This window comes from Aythya marila, assembly GCF_965140915.1.
Source record: "Aythya marila genome assembly, chromosome: 6".
Lineage (NCBI taxonomy): Eukaryota > Metazoa > Chordata > Aves > Anseriformes > Anatidae > Aythya > Aythya marila.
This window is the reverse complement of record NC_139047.1, coordinates 22,223,549-22,243,456: the sequence shown is the minus strand read 5'-3', so window position 1 is coordinate 22,243,456 and position 19,908 is coordinate 22,223,549.

Sequence of the window (19,908 nt, the reverse complement as noted above, 5' to 3'; positions counted from 1 at the left end):
CTCGTCTGTGGGGGCCGGGACGTTAGGGCAGGTGTAAGGGGTGACACGGCGAGTTTGGGAAGCCGCCGCCGGGGCCTTTGGTGCCGGTATCGACCCTCACGGCCCGGCCGCCCGCGCTGGGCTGCGGCTGAAGTGATGGCGGCGGCGGCCTCGTCGGGCAGGGCGGGAAGCGGCCGGGCCGTGAGGGAGGAGAGGGCCCGCGGTGAAGCGCTCCCCACTTACCCCCCCCCGCAACTGCTCCCGGGTCCCGGTGCCCCCTCGGCGTCGCGGCGAGGGGCCGTCGAGGTGTAACACACGAACAAAACTCGTCCCTCTTTCCCCGCCGTCGACCGCTGCCCCCTCCGTCCCGTCACGCAGCCCTAAGGGGTGCCTCCGCCGTGAGCCCGCCGCCGCCGGGCCCGCAGGAGCCCCCCGCCGCGTCCCCTCAGCCCCTGAGGCGGGGGCTCGCTGCCTCCTGCCCGGCGGGTTGCGGCCCGGGGGGCCAGGGCGAGCACCGAGCGCCTGGAAGGGCTGAGCAAAACCCCCGCCTGAGAGCCAGTGGTTAACGCTGTTCCGTAACTATCTCGACAGGACGCTATAAATCCCTAACTCTTTCTGCGGGAGAGTGGAAGAGGTAAAGGCTGCAGAAGTAAAAAAGGCTATTTCCTGTCGGTAGGTCCGTTTATTATTACTTATTTTTATTATTATCGCCACCATTAGAGATGCAGGAGTGTATCTGCCATACACGCGTTTGCTAACGCGTTAAAATACCTGCATAAACCTAGAATCAAAGCTGCAGTTTTTGACCCAGGGTATGTAAGTGATAATATACTTGCAGTTTAGTTAAAGCAAAACCCCGAGTTTGAATTTGTGAGACCAGCAACTAATTGCATGAATTTTACATGAAGTATAATTTGTGTTATTATTCTAGCCGTGCTGAGCGGGTTTTTAATTTAATTATTCGGGAAAATAATCTACTCAACTGCCCTTTCTTTGCCTTACTGAAATTACACAAAATCAAGCTCCGAGCAAGACGATCCCTAGAAAGTAATTCAAAGTTCCTATCGGTAATACTTTTCACGATATTTCCCATTAATGCTATATCCCATGTAATATGGTGAGTTACGCTCTGCAGATTTTGCACGAGTACTCTATGCATATTTGATGACACATTGCATATTTTAACAAGGTTTTTAATGACTGATTGAAATGTTTGCTAAGATATTTTTTAAGAGCTGGAGGAGAAATGGTTGCGGAAAATGTGTGTAATAGAATAGTGATAAGGATGGGAGGGTTTTGATTGACAGTATGAGGAAGCAGATGGATGACTAGGTAGGTCAGAGGTAAAGATGCCTTTGACAGCTTTTTAAGTTCCTTTGGCCATTTTGGTCCAATGAATCATGCAAAACATGTGTACATTACTAAACTGATGTCTCTGCATCGTTTACTGTTGGAATCCTTATCTCTTCAAACCCACCCTAACCTTCTTTCATCACCACTTGACGTGCTATGTCTAAACTAGATTGCAAGATCCTAAGAAGGCAAGAATCTGTCTTGTATTACTTGTCAGCAAAAAAAAAAAAAAAAAAATAAAAAATCATGTAAACCTATGGAGCTAGAAGAACAACCGCGACAGATTGGCAGAATAGGCGTAAGGTGGGACACGTTCTTCTTAATTTTCGCTGTCTGGTCATCACTCCCCTCCCCTAGGTAGTGCTCGAGGGAACTGTGGTGAACAATGATTCCCCCCCCCCCCCCCCCCCCCCAACTGGCATAAATCTGAATAAGTCTGATAAGAGACCTAATTGCATAATTTTACTTATAACATTATGCAGTGAGTTCTGTTGCTATAGTTAAAATGGTTTTATTTGCAGTCTGCGTTTTCAGGTGCTTTGTATGTCCCTCATAAATTATTTTGTCAACTGGAAATGCTGTGTTTTATCCCTGTGAAAGGTTACTGTTTTTGGAAGTCTTATTTAAATTACATAGGAGAATTTTAAAATCACTCAGACACAAAAATAGAATGCATGTGTATTGGGAAAAGCAGAAAAAAGGATTTTGCATGGAAGTATGCTTTCCAGGTACTGCTTCTGTGCAAACTGTACACAAGGTTTCGTTTTAAGTATTAAAACTTGTCATGAATGTGGTCTCCAGTGGGGAATGTGTGACTAGCTAAGATACAGGGACAAAGTCAAAGGAAAAAAAAAATGAAATAGCGGAGTGATAAGTAGATAGAAGGCAGCAGACTGTTCGCATTCAGTACCCTGTTTTTTTCAGCTAATATGTTTGTAGCAGGTCTAGAGAGCCACGCAGCTTACTGATAACATTTCATGGATTTATCAGAATGCATATTAATTTGGGAATGCACAAACAAAAACACCTCTTATTTCAAGACCACGATCACTTGAGAGCCTTCTATTTGTTCAGATATGTGTATCTGAAACATATATATCTCTTTGAAAAGCATATATATCTCTGTATCTAGAAATTTTAATCATAGGTAATATTGTCCTTCTTATAAAGGTAGAATAATCATTGATGCATAAAGATCCAAAGCTGCCGTTCCTGATAAGGTATAACTTTTGGCCTGATAAAATATGTTACACAATAAAATCTGTGATGTTTTATTCATGTTACCACTGCAATTCCTCCGGGTTGCTGTGTTTCTAACACTAAGGGGCTGATACATGTACGAATGATCTTGTTGGTCCTAAGCTGACTTTTTTAGGTGATTTTTTTTTTTTTTCCAAAATTAAAGGCAGAATGGATGAAGACTTCAGCTACATTCCTTCTGTGTAAACTATAATATTAGACTGTATTAACAGGCATTTATTTCTTAAGCTTTAAATAAGAAACAGCTGGTAATGACTTTGAATCTGTTTTAAGAGACATTTTAGGTAAAATGTTGATAGCTTGTAAATGTGTATTCCTGCCTTAGTCTCTGATCGTGCATGCAAGTTCATATGTGTGAATAACGTAAAGTAAGAGGTCAGTCCTACAAAGACTATTCACTTGTCTAAAAATTCACAGACATAAATGTTTTCAGGATCAAGGCCTTTTTCAATAATTGTGATATTCGTGTACCTTGAAGTGACTGACTAATTTAGAATACACTTAATAATTTGATTTTTTTTTTTTTTTAATATAGTAGAAACAGTGCGTTGATGAGTTACCAAAGCGCATCAGACAAGCTTCCACTTCAGTCATTTGTAATACCTTTTTGGGGGGCTTGTTTGGGTATTTTTTTAAATTAATTTTAATTTTCTAGTGCTACTCCTAAATTAAACTTATTTTTAGAAGTCACATCTTAATTTCTATAGGCCATGCTACAGAATTCACTTTTTTTAAGTAGGCTTCTTCCATGGAGTGTATTTTATCCCAAAGCAGATAATACTGGTCTGGGACTGAAACTTTGAATTGAGAGAAAAATTTAGGTTGCTGAAAGGTGTCCTAGTTTAGATGGAGACACCCACCCACCAGGAATTAAACTGAAATCACAAATGTAAGTTAAGGAACACTTTTAGTGATTGATTAACACCCTGCTTACAGCTTACTTACCTTTGTGGAAATGTTTGCTGAAGGGCAGACGTTGATTATTGGGGATAGACAACAACCAGACCATCTGATCTCCATCCTCTGCGGCTCTCCTGTTGGAGATGCTGAGGAAATGTGGTGGTCACTCCTTGGCTATGAGGAAAGCTGGGGCTCATCCACACATGCTGCTATATCTCCTGGGAATCCCATCTCAGTGCCTTGCAGCAGCACTGCCCTTCTTGCCCATTGTTATGTGAGTGGTGCCCACATTTCATTAGGTCAGATCTGTGGTGTAACGCCACAGAGGAATATCTGCTCACCACACTATGTCCGTTTTCAGCAAACTATTAAAGCATCTCCCCCTTCTTGGTGTTTCCACCACCTTATCCCTGTACTTCTAAAGCACCTTAAGCTTGGTGGAAGCTCCCTTCTGGTAGCTCAGTTTACTTTTCTGTTGTGTTAGCAGAAGGGGGCATTTGACTTGGATGAGATGCAAGGTACTGAGTAAGAGGTGAAAGGTTTTGCTTCATATTGACAGCTCATGAGTCAAGCTATTGAAAACACCACATGTAAGTGACAAGGGGTAGGGGCATTTTTCAAAGTCACTGAATGGGTTAGTAGCCTATGTTGAGAAATGCTGCACATTTCACCGAGAAACCTGCAGTGCTTCTGAGTTCGGAGTTATGCCCACCCTTTTGACAGTTTTAGTCTTGGACACCTCATTGAGCAGTTATTTCAGATATTAATTGAGGATTGGGGTTTGTTGCTGAACTGTGGGCAGAGTACCACAGATTAAATCCTCAACTGGTGCAAAATTATGTTATTTCCTTGGTTCAGTAGATCAGTACTGATTTGTGTCATCTGATTGTTTCCTCTTGTGTTGAGATACAGCCCAAAGCAGGGGCAGTTTGATGGAATGAACAGGGCCAGGTATTACTTTGATATATGTATTCTTTTCTCCTATATTAAAAGAATTTCAAAAAAAAAAAAAAAAGACCAACTGCTATCTTATTGTACTTGCATTTTTAATTACCTCTGTTTTGATTATAAGAATAATTGAAGCTTTATTTCTGCTTATTGTCAAAGTTGATTTTGATGCCTTAATTGTCTTCATAGATAGATCAAAACCTGTTTGGCTAGTGCATGTTATGCAAGGATTTGTCCCCTTTTTAGGGGCAATATTTATGCCAAGAGGATTCCTTTAGTACTGAAGAAGTGTTCAGAAGCGGAATGGAAGGAAATTAATCAGGTATTTTCAGTCCTTCTTATATCTGTCAAAAATTTGGTAATGTCCGTATCCTTTTTTTCACACATTTTGCAGTCTTATCTAGAGTCGCTCTTTTTCTTTTCTCTTAAATAGGATAAAAAACCTGAGATTAACATTCAGTGCTGTATTTTTAAACATTTCAGTGTTCCAGCTGATGTATTTCCATATATTGTTCACTTACAATTTTTCTCTGATCACTGATATCAATTAACTGTATTTAAAATCTGTTTTTTCTTATAGCAGTCTGATTCATTTTTATAGGTAGACCTAAACTTAAGTAGCATGAAGTGTAACAACAGAAATGGAAAGTGGGACTTGAAAATTCAGTATAAAATTTACTGGAAGAACATATGGATGAAAGATTGCTTCAGGAGTTCATTTCCCTGTATGCCATTTAGATGGGTGTAACTTGAAAGGCCCAAATCCACGGTAGTCCATTAGCAGTATACGCTCGTTTTCCAAATACTTTATAACCAGAGAAACAACACAAATAGTCCTGTGACAGTGTAAAGTTTAGCAGATAGATGCACAGATGTCTTTGCAGGATGAGGACCTAAGTCTGTTTTTCTTTAGTAGTGTTATCTGCTGTGGGTTTTGGGGTGTTTTTTCCCCTCGGTAATGAAAATGCAGTTCTGTCACCATGGTCAGATTTCCCATCGATAGCGGGACAAGGGCAATGCCGGTATTAAATACACACTCTGCTAAACAGTAATTGTATTTAATTTTGACTATAGCTTGATGTACACAGCTGTCTCAGGGAGAGTGTGCAGCTCTGTGTACCCGACTCTTTCCCTAAGGTTGGGTTTGCTCAGCTAAGCACCTCGAAGTAGCTTGGATGGAAATGGTGCTGTTGTGGGGGAAACATTGGCCGGTGGTGCAAGGGCAGGGCTGCAGCAAGCCAGACGGTCCCTCTTGCAGGCAGTGGGTTGACCCATAACACAAAACCCACCCCCAGAGAGTTGGTTAAGATGGTGCGTGCACTGCTGCACACCTGAGAGATGAAGCAGAAGCTCTCCAAGCTGACGCACATACACCAGTAGTCCCCTGGTAGCTTCTGCTCTCCTTCTCTGGTAGACCTCCAGAGCTTCACGTGAGCTCCAGCCTTTGCCTTGCTCTCCTCTGCCCTTTTCCTCACTGCCCACCCCAGAGCTGGTTTTGTTCAGGGCTTGAGCACATCGGTGAGCTCTCTCCCTTAACTCCTTTTGAGGAGATGCTCTGACAGGGGTCTTTTCTTGCTGAGGAATAGTGAAAAGGAAGAGATTCATTGAAGGCTGCTTTCTTTTGTATCCAAATGTTTTTATTTACATGTACCTAGATTCTTATGGTTTCAAAGGATTTAACTCAATATACATATATATATATATATATATATATTTTTTTTTTTTCTCTGAGGGTGTCAGTTTATGGGTTTAACCTGAATTAAACAGGTTGTCTGTTTATGAGTTTTCTCCTAATTGGCAAGTAACAGATGAACTAGTTTTGTGGGTGCTGTACTGCAATTTATAGGGCCACTGCTGATCTGAGCTTGATTCTTTACAGCTTATTTATTTTTACATTTTAATATAATTTTCCAAAAAATTACTAGCCAGAGGATATCTTAATAATCTATCTTAATCATTTTTAATATAAAAATATTAAACATTTCAAGAAATTCTAGTCTATTCTGTGATTGAAAGAATACATGTCATATTTATCCAATGTAGATCTTATTGAATGTCATTTTCTAATAATGTTATTTCTGAATAGTAGCAGAATATTCTAGAAGCAATGTGCATTTTCTTTTCTGGGTTACGCAAACATTCTGTTTTGCCTGAGAAACCTTTTTATTTTTATTTTTTTTTTCTCCATTTTATTTATTTATTTTCCCACTGAGAAGCTGCCAGTATAATGCAGCTTTAGTGCATCTTTTGTATTTTTCCACGTCTTGGTGTCCTCCTATTTTTCATCGGAGTCTTAGGTGCAACTCAGCTGGGGTTTTATTCTATGTCTTTACATTTTTCTTCATTTTATTCTGCAAGGCTGGGTATATGTTGTGCAGACAGATGAGCATTGTTGTTATATTTGCAATATCTTTTGCAAAATTTTATCTTGTATTATAATGCTTGCAGTGACAAATCACAGCTGGTCAGAGTCTGGGAAGATTTTTATTGAGCATCTCCGTCATCAGATCATGGGGTGTGTACGTCAGTTGGGCTGAAAGCTTGGATGGGGTGTCAGCTATCATTGAATCTCACCTAGATTTATATCCTGCTGTAAATCACACAGCTGTGTGAAGAATAGCCTCTGCAATCTAGGAGATGCCTCCTCTAGATTCTCGGGGCTGTTACTAGTGGCTTTGTTTCTGACAGCTTCTAATTTTCTGTATACAGTACAATCAATTATTTTGCACATATATGCTAAAGCTAGAGGCTGTTTTTTGACTGTGCATGCTACAATTAGTTATGTAAATAGCAGCATATGCTTCAAGTTTCCAGTGATCGCCCTGCCTTTATAGGAGTGTTGGCTCAGGCTCTGCTTTGAAGTTAGCTGGCAGAGGTGGTTGGTGCTTCGTGGCACAGACTCTGAAGACAGTGCTTTCTTCACCAGTTCCCTCTCGTGCTCAGTGTTTTAGTCTATAGCAGTTGTTTATACACTGAAGCCAATACATGACTCCCAATGTGCTAGGGATTTTGGTAGTCAGACTCCTGTGCTTCCCAACATCTGTTTTGATTTATGTATAGAGGTATGCTGGCAACTGCAGGTGTGCTGTTGGACACCTCCCATCTGCATTCATTATTCCATTTCTCCCCATTCCATTTAGGTTACTTCTTTAAGTTTGAAATTTTGTTTCTCCTTAATGAGTTCTAAACCAACCCTTTACAAAAATTTATTTATTTATATATTTATTTTTTGGGGGGGACATTATATAATTAAATTACATGATTGGTTATTTCCATATGAAAACCTCATTATTGTAATCTCTTTAGCATCATTAAGTATTCCTGTGTATTTTTTTTTTGCAAAATGCTTCAGCTGCAGTGTAATCTAAATGGTAGGCTGGCAAAGCAGCAAATTCCAAATGGTGCTTTAGAAGTGCTCACATGCAAATTGTTTTTTTATTTTTCCCTAAAAGATTCTACTGGAGCCGTGATGAAGCATCCAGTGTGGTGCAGCTTCTGGCACTTGGTTTGTCAGTAGGACTTCTGAGTCTTAAACCACAAGCTAGAGAAACTAGACAGGCTTGCTAAACCTTGCTATCTACTACCTTTGTGCTAGCTCTCTATATGGGAGAATATTCTTTAATGATAATTTTGGTTTGTAGTATTTTATGTTGTGACACCTACTAATACGGCGTATTTGTTGGATATAGAAGCTTCTCCAAAATTCACTAACTCTTAAGGTAAGTCTGTGCCAGTACTTTTGAGAATCGTCATGTATTACTTGTATCTATGTTGTAACACCTTATTGCCAAGGGCATATAATAGTAAAGCAGCAACATTATAGTAAACAGGAGCTTAACTGGTATGATGTTGAATCTGGATGCTGTAAAAAGCCTCAGAAAAAATAATTCAAGCAGATCTCAGGTGAGAATCCAAGACTTCACTGTGGATTGATGAAAAAAAGACCTTGGATATTTTAGAGTGTGCAGACTAGCTGAAATACTCATTACTAAAGAGCAGTTCAGAGTCTGTTGGGTACATAGACTAAAAATAAAATGTGCTGAGTGGATATATTTCCTCATAGATGAGGAAAGTTCCTAAACTTAAGACTGCAGAAGAATGAATTTATTTCTTCTCCCCTCCCTACCTTTTTTTAAAAAAATATTTATTAAAAACAAACAAACAAACAGGTATAGCCTGAAAGGTGGGAAAGAAAATTCCATAGCACAGTATAACTAATGTACAGGGTTGGTAGGGAAGACACACCAGGCACCACTTACTGGTAGCACAAGCAACAAACTTTCATCAGAATACTTCAGCTGATGTTTCCACCAGGACCATTAATAAATGATCATATGTATAGGACCTTTTATTTTAGGGAAGATCAAGGGTTAGTTGAGTGGAAAGATCTTAATTCCAGTGTATTTCTACCTAGTGTACACATTAGGTTCTTAGGATACAGAGTTTCATTAACACATGCCTTCTGTTTTGTCAAAAGTAAAATATTCGTGGTCAAATTTCTGAATGTGTTCAATGGCTTATGGAAGAGTAGATTCCAGTGGAAGGTGACCTGGTGGTCTAATAGCAGCTACCTTTAACTGAGATATTGATAATTGCACTTCCAAAATTACCTTTGCAACACTCTGTGCACCTTAAATTAGTCTTTTAAAACCAATTTCTAATAAATACATGTAACATCTATTTATAGGCAAATACTTTGAAATGAACTGTGTTTATGATAGTCGTATCACTGATTAAAGTGCTGAATGTAGAAGCAAGTAGATTAGTTTGACCTGATTGATGGATTAAAATGCTGCTTAAGTAAGTATTTTTTGAATTCGAAAGTAAACCTATTCTCCAAAAGTATTTAAAATGTTAATAAACTATTAAATGAACAAGTAACACTATATTCAGCATTTTTACACCATTTCTACAGTGGGTAAAATTGTAGTATAAAGTTGGTGTATACTCGATAACAATTTACATGTTTATTTTACCATCTGGTAAATGTGTAAACGATATTTTGAGAAGCACATTTCAAATTCACTTTAACAACTTATCCCCGACAATATGTATCCTATCTCATGTACTGACTGGAATGATTTTGAAAACCTTTCAGAGAGAAATGCAGTAACAAAACATATTATTTTTTTAGTGATGTTTAAGATCAAGCTTAACTTCAAGTGGAGGTCTTTCACTATTCGGGGAGGATTTTGTTACGTTAGTGGTGTTAAAGAAAGATTTCAGGCTATTTTACACACCACGGTATAAAGATATCATATCATCTTCCCTAAAGAAACCATAGGGTGCATAGGTAGTAATAACAAAACAAATACAGTTTGCTATGTTGTTGTATAACTGTATTGCATCCTTTCCAGGGGGTTTGAATTTGCTATCTCTTGTGTCTAAATATGGGAAGCTCATTATTAGAAGTGTTACAATGAACCCCAAGTGGATTGCTTTTCTCATGTACTTTAACAGCACTTTGACACTGCAGCCTTCTGCCTTTTTATTTTAGTCTTCTGTTTATTGGTCTCCCTGGATTAAGTTGCAAGCACTTTCTTAAATATAACAAACTAGAGAATATTCTGTTGTAGCTTGGCTTTTATGCACCCTTTCCTAGCTGTTACTAATCTTAACTGGGAAAAAAAAAAAAAAAAAAAAAGACTTCTTTTTCTCCTCCCCCAACCCCAATAAAATTTAAAAAACCCTGCCCTGAAAGCGAGTCTGCCTGGAGAACACCTCCACACTAATTACCATCTGGCCAATCTGCAAATGAGGTTTGAGAGCAGATTTCAAATGTAGGCTCCAGCTAGTCTGTGGCTTGTATTAGTCTATTAGTATTTATTAGGGGAGTTGAAAGCAACTGAGGAGAAGGCAGGTGTCTTAACTTTTGTAAATCCAGTCAGGTGTCTATTTGCTCCTTCTAGTCAGTTTAAAAAAAAAAAAAAAAAAAAAAAAAAGCCTGTGACCTGGTACCTGATCAGCAGTGCTCCCTTAATGTTTGTGGCAGCCAGTTTTCCTTGAGCATAGATTTTAAAGGTTCATGTTTGGAAGAAGAACCACTGGGCAATGGTCTTAAAACACCTGTTTAAAATGCATTGTTGAAAAAAGCTGTGTATGAAATAATTTGTATAAATTCTGGTTAATTTCTATATTGAAGTTAATGAATAAATAAATTCATTTTTTTAGTTTTATTTTTTAGTTATGTGCTATTTCAGTATGTGGGGAGCAAATAGTGATAATAATAAAAATGCCATGAAACTGCATTTTTAATCTTAAAACATATGTTTGTATTCTTTTACAGGCTAATTAAACACACTGAAATTAACAGTACTTATTTGTTTAATTTAGACGCTAAATGCATTTCACTAATGAATTTCAGGTTTAGCATCTTTTTTCTCTTCCTTTTCCCTTATGGAGATTAGACAGGGCCTTTCTTGTTTGTAAATCAGCACAATCAAAGATGATTTAATTGTTAGCAGACTGTTAAATTTTGTTTTTCACCTGTCTTCCCTTTGCTGGCTGCCTGTTCTGTCTCAGCTCTGTGAAAAAGTGCTGTCAACCTTATGTAAACAATAATTTATTATTTTGTTTTTAATGAAAAGAATCAACCCACAAACCCTTTCAACAAAAGAGCAGTAGCTGTTTAGGACACCTGCTGATATAAGAGATCTTCCTACAGTAGCTAATTAGTTCATAGGTAAAGTCCCAGCTGAGAGCACCTGGAACATGCAGAACTGAATCTGAGTTTTGTAGAGCCAATAGCACTTTGTAATATGTAGTGAAAATATCGTTCTCTTTAGATTGGCTGCTGATAGCTGTATGGCTGAAGTGGATGTTGAAGAAATTGTTTAAAGGTTTAAAATGGCTTCTCATTGGAATCACTTGGAACAAATGAACAACACTTGGAAAATTTCTCGATAGCAATCTGTAGAGGTTTCTTGAAATGGTACAACTTTGAAGGTAGGTAGTTTGTGGGCTAGGCCTTGAATACTGGGTAGCTTTATTTATTTATTTATTTATTTATTTATTTATTTATTTTGTATCATATTTGAATTTCACTATAACATTTTTTTTTCTCAAAATACGTTGTTCTCAAAGTATTTGCTGCCATACGTGGTTGGTGCTTGCAACTAGGAATGCCAGCACCAGGTAGGAGTCTGTCCCTTACACCATGATCATACTTACTTGGGGGGAATAAGTTCTTCTGGCTTGAAAAATCTAAGTTGTATGATGGCTTAAAATAATATTTTCTTTTTGGTGAAAAATATCTAAGCCCACTTAAGAAAGATTAATTAAAAAATTGACCTTTCAAAAAAGTGAGTTAAAATTACATATTTAGTTCTCATATTGTTAATAACTGGTGCTCCTTGGCCTCAGAAGCTTCCCCCCTCCCACGCTTTTCTGTGTGTCTGCATATTTCCAAAAATTGTAAATATCAAACTATATATTCAGTATTCTAGCTTTTAAAATTGTAAAATGAAATGTGATTTTTCACTTTTATAGATTTTGGTATTGACTAAAATGGACCTTTTTAAAGTGACAAATACATTAATGGAGATTGATAAATTTATTTCAGACTACCATATGGAAAGACTTATTACAAGGGCATGTGGAGCACAAAGCCAATTAAAGATATTCTTTCTTCTTACTGTGGACCATTGCCTTCTTCCCTATATTTCCTGGAAGTTAAACTGAGTAGCATTTAAGAAAAATATTAAGCTAAGGGTATCATCATAAATTCTCTCTTTATGTAGTCCTGTTCTTTATTGACAGTCAGATTTGCATCAAAGAACATGACACCAGTGACTTGCTGGCAGCTTAAGTAATTGGGGAAAAAAGTGGTTATTCATACGGAAACAGGAGTTGGCTCATTACAGCCAATCACCTGAATAGCAAATGGTATGGCTGCCAATAGATGGAGAAAAAGGCAAGTCTAGTGGAAAATAGGAGCATTTAAAGGCCAAGAAAAGACATATGGTCTGTCTATGCTTGCCTTATACGCCTGGAAATTATAAATTAAGCTACAATATAGCCCACCACCTTAATGTGAAAATTCTCCATTTTTTTTTCCCGTCTTCATCTTGAGAAAATTAACAGGCTTGGTTAGTAATAATTGACTTTTGCTTTCATGTCAGTGTTAAAATTCTGTGTAAAAATGATACCTGTATTATTCCTGTCTAAAATTTGGCTGTTCTGGCCCTAAAGGACATATTTATGAAGTAAGTTTGCTTTCATAGCAAATGCAGATGTCTGTTCTGTCCTTTACAGGTGTTTGGATTTTCATGAGGGTAAACAAGAGAAAGAATCATTCTTGGCAACTATTTTTGTAAGGTAATCCTATGGTGATGGTGTTAAATGATTTGTGTCAAGAACAGTAAATGCTTTTATGATTATCTCATTTGCTTTTAACTATTCTCATAATTTTGATTTATTGTGGTAAAGCTCTCCTATACTCTTTAAGGTATATAGTATTATTCCTTTCATGAAATAAGAGTTTAAGTCCAAATTTGTTTATGAGTTTCAAATATGCTGGGCTTCCTGAGGTGGCCACCTGATCACCTTTCTCTTAAGGCATTAGTAAAAGTTGAGGATACAATCTTTTAAAATCTAGTTCTCATATAGACATGTTTCATGTGAGAGATCAAATTCTGAGGCAAGGGAGGGCAATTTGAATTAAAAAAAAAAAAAAATTATGTGGCCTAAAGCCTGTGAAGGCTCATAGCATTTTTTTTTTTTTTTTTTTTTTTTTTTTTTTTTTTTTTTAATATATATATATATATAAATTTTTTAATTTTAAGAGCCATACTCTGAAACTCTGTTTTCTACTTTCTAGGTAGAACTACTGATACAGTAACTTACATGGAACTCTGATAGAAGCCTCCTGGCCCTAAATTCTCAATTTTATATACCTGAAAGAGGTACTAAAACTATTATTTCAGGTTTGTATTCATGGGTTCTAGAAATATGGAGTATTTTACATATTGCAAAATTTCTCTGAAAGTAAAACAAAACAACAATCTGTTTTGCCTCTCTGAGTAACTCTTGAGTTGTTTGTGGTGTTACAGGAGCAATGAAATTTTAGATATTCTGTTCTGAAGCAGATTTCAGAGTTAATGGAGGAACAGTGGATGACAAAATGGTGTATTATAACTAATGTGTATGTAAAATTCTACATGTGAATTCTGAAGCTATAGATGTTCTGAAAACTGTAGAATTTGGAGCTGTATAAAAATGTGTGGATGCTTATCTGACATAATTTCATCTGTGGAGTTTCTAATTGGGTCCAGTGACATGGTACACTTGCAGCTCTTCCCTTACCCTCGCCAACGTTAGGTTCTTTTACAAGTACTTCTGTTCTGCTCATTCTGACCGCTTCTTTGCGGGTGAGTGACCTGCTGGCTTCATTTCACTGTCTCATTTCTGCACATGCACAATAAAATCATCCCAACTGGTGAACCTTCTGACAAGGAGCTGCAGAAGTGCAGTTATTTCATCCACTTTGAACCTGACACGTCCCCCATGGTTATTTTGGGATGTCTGAGGTGCAGGGCAAGGAAAAGTAAATGTCTGCACAATTCTGAAGAAATGCTGCTAAGAAAAGTTCTTATGAAAATACTGCTTTATTCTGGGATAACCCTGTATTTAAAGGAGTACAGACTATTATTTCAGGAGGTTCCATCTTAGTGACCCCTTTTCATTCACATCCAGAAATCACTCTGTAACTCTTCAATAAACCCTTAACAGGTAAGACCAATCCTAGGTAACAGGAGCCTTTCCCCACCAGTGCACATGGAAATCGCTCATTTACTGTAGCTCCAATTAACGATAGTAGAAGTTACACTTGTAAATTCCCCCACGCATTAATGAGGGAACAGACCCCCTCAGTTTAGTTAACCATCTTCCAGTTACCTGGCACTTTCCCCATCCCTTGTGAGATCTCAAATATTTAATTAAAGCCTTTCCTTTTTTTTTATTTTTATTATTTATTCCTCCCCTCACCCCGCCTTCTCCTTCATTCAGTTTGTTGAGTTGTAATTCTTGTTGGCCTGATGCCTTGGCAGCGTTCAGCAGTTCTAATTGCCTGTATAGTCTGGCCTAGTCATGGAGCCTTTTAACTTTCATTCAGGCTTCCAGCAATATCAGCCTCACTGGTCACAAGCTTCCCACTCAGGTTCCGTTCGCAGCCCTTTCGCTGATTACTTGTTATGTATTTAAAGAGCTCCATACTGTTTATTTCATTTCCTATTTGAGATAGTCTGTTTGCTTAATTTTTTTCTATGCTAATTTAATTTTAAACATATAGGGCTGTCTTCCTGGTCAAACAAGCCAGAATTTTGCATCCATATGTTACATTAAATAATAATAATACAACAAATAATAGTCAGTGCTTTCTACTTCTATAACGTCTACCATTCAATGATCTAAAAGCATTCTTATTTTACAAGTGGTAAAATGGTATCAAGAGACATGAACTACTTGTTAAACATTATGTATGACATCTGTTACAGAGACAGACATAGGACTGAGTAGTTTGGTTTTCACTAATAGCAGTTAGTCTAATAATTGCAATATGCTATAGCAATTGTTAGGTTAAAATGCTCTTGGATTGAACAGGGTGTACCCTTTTGGAGATATGTATTGCAGAGATATTTGTTCTCAGAATATCATATTTGTTGGTGTATAAGATACATAACAGAATGGATATTCACATGGGCTCCATAAAGGTTGTTAGCCCCTGTAATCATCATTTGTGTTGATTGTAGAGTCATTATTATTAATCACAAATAGACAAGACTGGTTATTTTTTGTCTCATTTTGTTTTCTGTGTGAAGACCTAGCACTCTCACATTCCTGGATTTCAGTGGATTTGTTTTACTATGGCTATGATAATTCTTCTACGTCTCTGCAGGAATAATATGATAACATTATGACCTATGAAAGTATGATTTAAATGTATCCTCTTTCAATAGTAGGCAGCATACAGAGATTAACAAAAACAAAAATGGGGACAGGCCTTTTTTAAAGGTTGCCTGTACCCAGCAGCTAATAATGGCTCTAGCTTTCAGAGACTACCATGACCTCATCCAAGGTTGCATTACCATGTATGATTGCTCTGTAGGAGTCAGTAGCTGATCCTTAATGCCTGCAGTTGGCTTTTAGGATGTGCATGCTTATCTTAATTGTCATTACATACTTAGAGGAAATGATTCCATACTTGTATTCTTATTTCCAAGGTCAGACAATGGAACACAAGGACAAAGAAAAAATACGATAGTATTGATACGTGAGCAAAGGTCAACCAACCAGAGAGAAGCAGATATCACTACTGGATGGAGAAAGTTCCCTAACATGGTGGTAAGCTTAGTGAAATCATCTTTCATAGTTTTCAGGAGTGAAATTAGATTGAAATCTGTATTGTGATAAAAGGTTTACTAGGGTCTTCATAGGAAAAACAAGGTGAACTGGAAAGGGAACAACTGAGGTACATGGAAGTAAATGGTTATATCATATCCTTGGAAGAAAAATCTTAGGAAAACAACCAGATTCCATTTTAAGACAAGAACAACTCCAACTGTAATCCTTTTTGAAAAGCAACAGTGTAAAAACCTGTTTGCTACAGATACAGGATTTCTTTTGTAAAATAAACTTATCTGGTATGTCTGATTATTTTTTTTTTCCTTGTTTGATCAGTGCGTATTCTGAGCTCAGTTTTATGCATAACTTGGTGCTCATGGATGCGTTTGGGCTTCTCTTGGATAAGGACTGTGTGGGCTTTTGAACAATAGTCTGCCAAGCAATGTATCATGAATCCTAATTGTTTGAGAAAACAGTTGTTCTTTTTCTCCAGCAAATACTGTTGTATCCACATTATTAACATAGTTATGTATAGTCGTTTTGAAAATCATTCTCGGTTTGAAGAATTCTAATGCTTCATACAGTGATTATGCAAAAGTCTCATGTATAAGCAATACCGATGTTACTGGAAGCGCCTCATATAGAGTCCAAATATAGCAGATCAAATCAAAACTGTGCTACATCTTAAGCAACTGTTGACCCATTTCCATATCAAATTGGTTTCTGTCATAGAAGACTTTGCTTTTTCTTTTAGAGATATTTACTTGTTCTGTGCTGCTCAAGTACTGCAATGGCGCATTTTATTCTAAGGTCACTTAATTATGGGTCAATTGACTTTTAACTTAGTTTGTTTATTAACAACTTTCTATTTAAGGGACTCTCATGATGAAAGGCTTGTTCCTGCTTTGTAACATGCGACCATGCCACTGACTCCTGTAAAATCAGTCGCCATGATTCAGCACACGCAGAGAGTCAGCGTGAGGTGCCCTGCCGTGTGCAGGATGGCTGCTGGTTGGCTTCATCAGCACAGTCCTAAGTCTCTAACTTACATAAATGGTGGGGAGAGGAAATTCTATTTTAAAGGTTTTGCTTTGTTCCTTGTTTATCCTACTTTTTTTTTTTTTCTTTCTTTTTTTTTTTTTTTTTTTTTCTTTTGGGGAGGGGGAAGGGGAAAGGAAGGGGAAAAGAATAGCAGAATTAATAGAACGTGGTATATCAGTAAAATTTCAGAGACTGCTATAAATACCTAGAGTAGGAAGAAGGTGAGTTGTTAGCGGTGTGACTTGTTTGTGTCACTTTGTTAGAACATTAGCGGTATCTTAATATAGATTTCTTTTTTGGCTTCTAATGATACATTCCTTTCACTGGGGAGGGGATGGGTAAAATTTGCTACTGCTGTTTTTCTGGCATTAACTGCAACTCCCTTCTGCTGCTCCCTGCAGCTCTCCCTGGCACGGCCCTGGGCCCTCTAGCGGACCTGCGCTGCTTGCAGCGGCGTCTCTGCCAAAACACTGCTTCTGTTGCTATGTTATTTGTTAGAGCTACGCTATTGTATGTGAAAATCAATGTAGACAACGTTGCTGAAAAGTGAATCTGAGATTCATATGTTTTGTAAAACTGCGTTTATTTCCTGCACAAAAAGTGCCTAACCTCGGCTGTAGGCAGCAGGCTATCTGGGGCCGCAGTGGTCCTGCCAGTGCCCTTACTCAAGTAATCTGTGTACGCCACAGTGTCAGGCTGCGCCTACACAATCAATTACATTTCAGTAGTATTTGAACATTATCACTTCAAAATATCTATTATTTACCTTTTTCGCAGTGATCCACTTGTTTTACTGTTTGTGTGTGCTATTGTCTAAAATTTAAGCATCTTTCAAAATATAAAAATTACAAATATATATATATTTGAAGAGTAAATGCAATAGACTTGTTAGGTGATTTTGATACCTTAACAGCAGCTCTGTGCTGTGGTCATATTTTTGGACATCAGTGACTATACAGATGAATCAAGTGTACAAGAATATAATTTGTAAACTTAGTGGACTTGTATTTTTGTAGTCTTTCCTTTGAGAAGTGGGGACTGGTCACCTGGGAGAACAGTGCTGTTAACATAACGGTTTTCGTTAAAAGCCAAACTTCTTCTCCAAGAGAATTGTTTTACATGACACCTCCCAAAAGAAATTTCTCATCTTTGCTAGGGGAAGCTACTGGGTCCTCCTGAAACTCAAGGTCAGTCAGTCAAAAACAGAAACACCAAACATGCGTGGTTTTATATCTCATATAAAAGGAGATGCCATTATGAAGTGCAGTGATTTCCATTACAGTGCCAGGGCCCACTACTCGCTGAGAGATATGGGAATTTTCTGTTTATAGATTTTTATAGATTAGCCTAAATCATGCTCTGTGACAGCCTGCTCTAGATGCCGTGAAGCACCTGGTCCTCGGTGGTGTTGAGCGATGTGTCTTCCACCTCTGCATGTAGAGGAACTCTGGGAGCATGAGGCTGTTCAGGGGCTGGTGACCCATGAGATGAATTTCCAGTCCTAACAGGTCTGGACAGTAACCTGTCATGGAACATTTTCATATCAGAGAAGGCAGATTTGTTGAAAATTGCAGTCGTAATGGAGGTAGTTTGACTGAAGAAGTAAGAAAAGCCAAAGAAGTTTCCCAGTTCCTAGATGGCTCCTTGCCAGCCTGGTATTCCCACCTTATTTCTAGCTTCCATGTTTCTGGTAACCTCTGTATCAGGTTGATCTCACAACTGGAAGGCTTTAGATCCTGATTTCCTCCCTGCCTCACTGACAGACCTCTTAAGGCTGAAGGGCATGAGTTGGTTGTGGCTTTGGTCCCTCTCAGAAGTCCTGGATACTTGATGGGAACTTAAGAGCTGTGAGGCTTTGATGTGATCATGATGGCAAAATCATCAGGTCATGTTTTAACTATTGTTTGCTGTGCTTAGTTATATCATTGTAACTGTAGTTTTAGAACGCTACAGAAACAAATGTTTCCTTTGTCATAGTGTGTTTTATATTGTCTCGATGGCAGATTGTGATTGTGCATCTGTATTTGAGAATTTTATGGTAAATGCTGGTTAAGAGAAGCAGGAATTCAAGCTATGTTACTGAGCCTTTAATATCTGTGAGTTCCAAATCTGTTTGAACAGAGAAAAAGCAAAACAAACATTTTCTTAAATTGAAGTAGTATTCTCCAGCTGGAGTCCTGTTACACATCATCAGATACAAATATTGTGTTCAGTGAACACCTCAAATCAATGGCTATTTTTGAGATGTTCCACTGCACTTGGCAAAATGAGCAAAAAAAAAGAGAAGTGAAATTAAAATTTTCTTTGGAATAAATAAGACATAGCTGCTATTAGCATTTAGCTCTGTATATGATAAAAAAAAAAAAAAAAAAAAAGCAAAACTATTTGTGTTCAGGTTTGGTGATGATGCAACTTTGAGTCATTCTTAAACCAGAGACATGGATCTGAATCACAGCAAAACAAGTCACATTTTTTTCTTCAGGGATCTTCAGCCTGGCTTTATTCAATGAAACTGAATATGCCACATTAGAGCACAAGCAGATGATTACCAACAATGTTTATTGATGCTACCACTAAGAGAAAATGGCAGACTGATATAAAATAAAGAGACTTAGCAGATGGGATATTGGCATTTGAATTGGTTAAAGTAGATTACTGATTTTACCCCAAACCTGCCCTTTTATGAACACTTCAGTATTGTTGCTTGTGGTAGAACTGTAAATTGTGGTCATCCTTACAAGGTTATTTCCAGCTGCAGACCTCGACTATTTATTGTTACGTATGCAAAGGGTATTTTATTATCAGGGAAATCTAAAGCAGTGATTTCTTGTTAGAGCTCCTGTCAGCACTGACTTTAGACATAAGCTGTTAGCATAGAAAGTTAGGTAAAACATCTACTGTTTCTAGGCATCCCCTCTCAATAGAAAAACAGCAAGAATAGATCTGCAAGCATAATTAGACACATAGCTTTGATTGAAATCGATGGGAATTAGAAACAGTATCACATAGCTGGCATTTCACTGAACCCTGTAACTGAGCAGTGCAGAAAACTGCCTGAGCCTGGAGAGGGGACTCAGAAAGATCAAG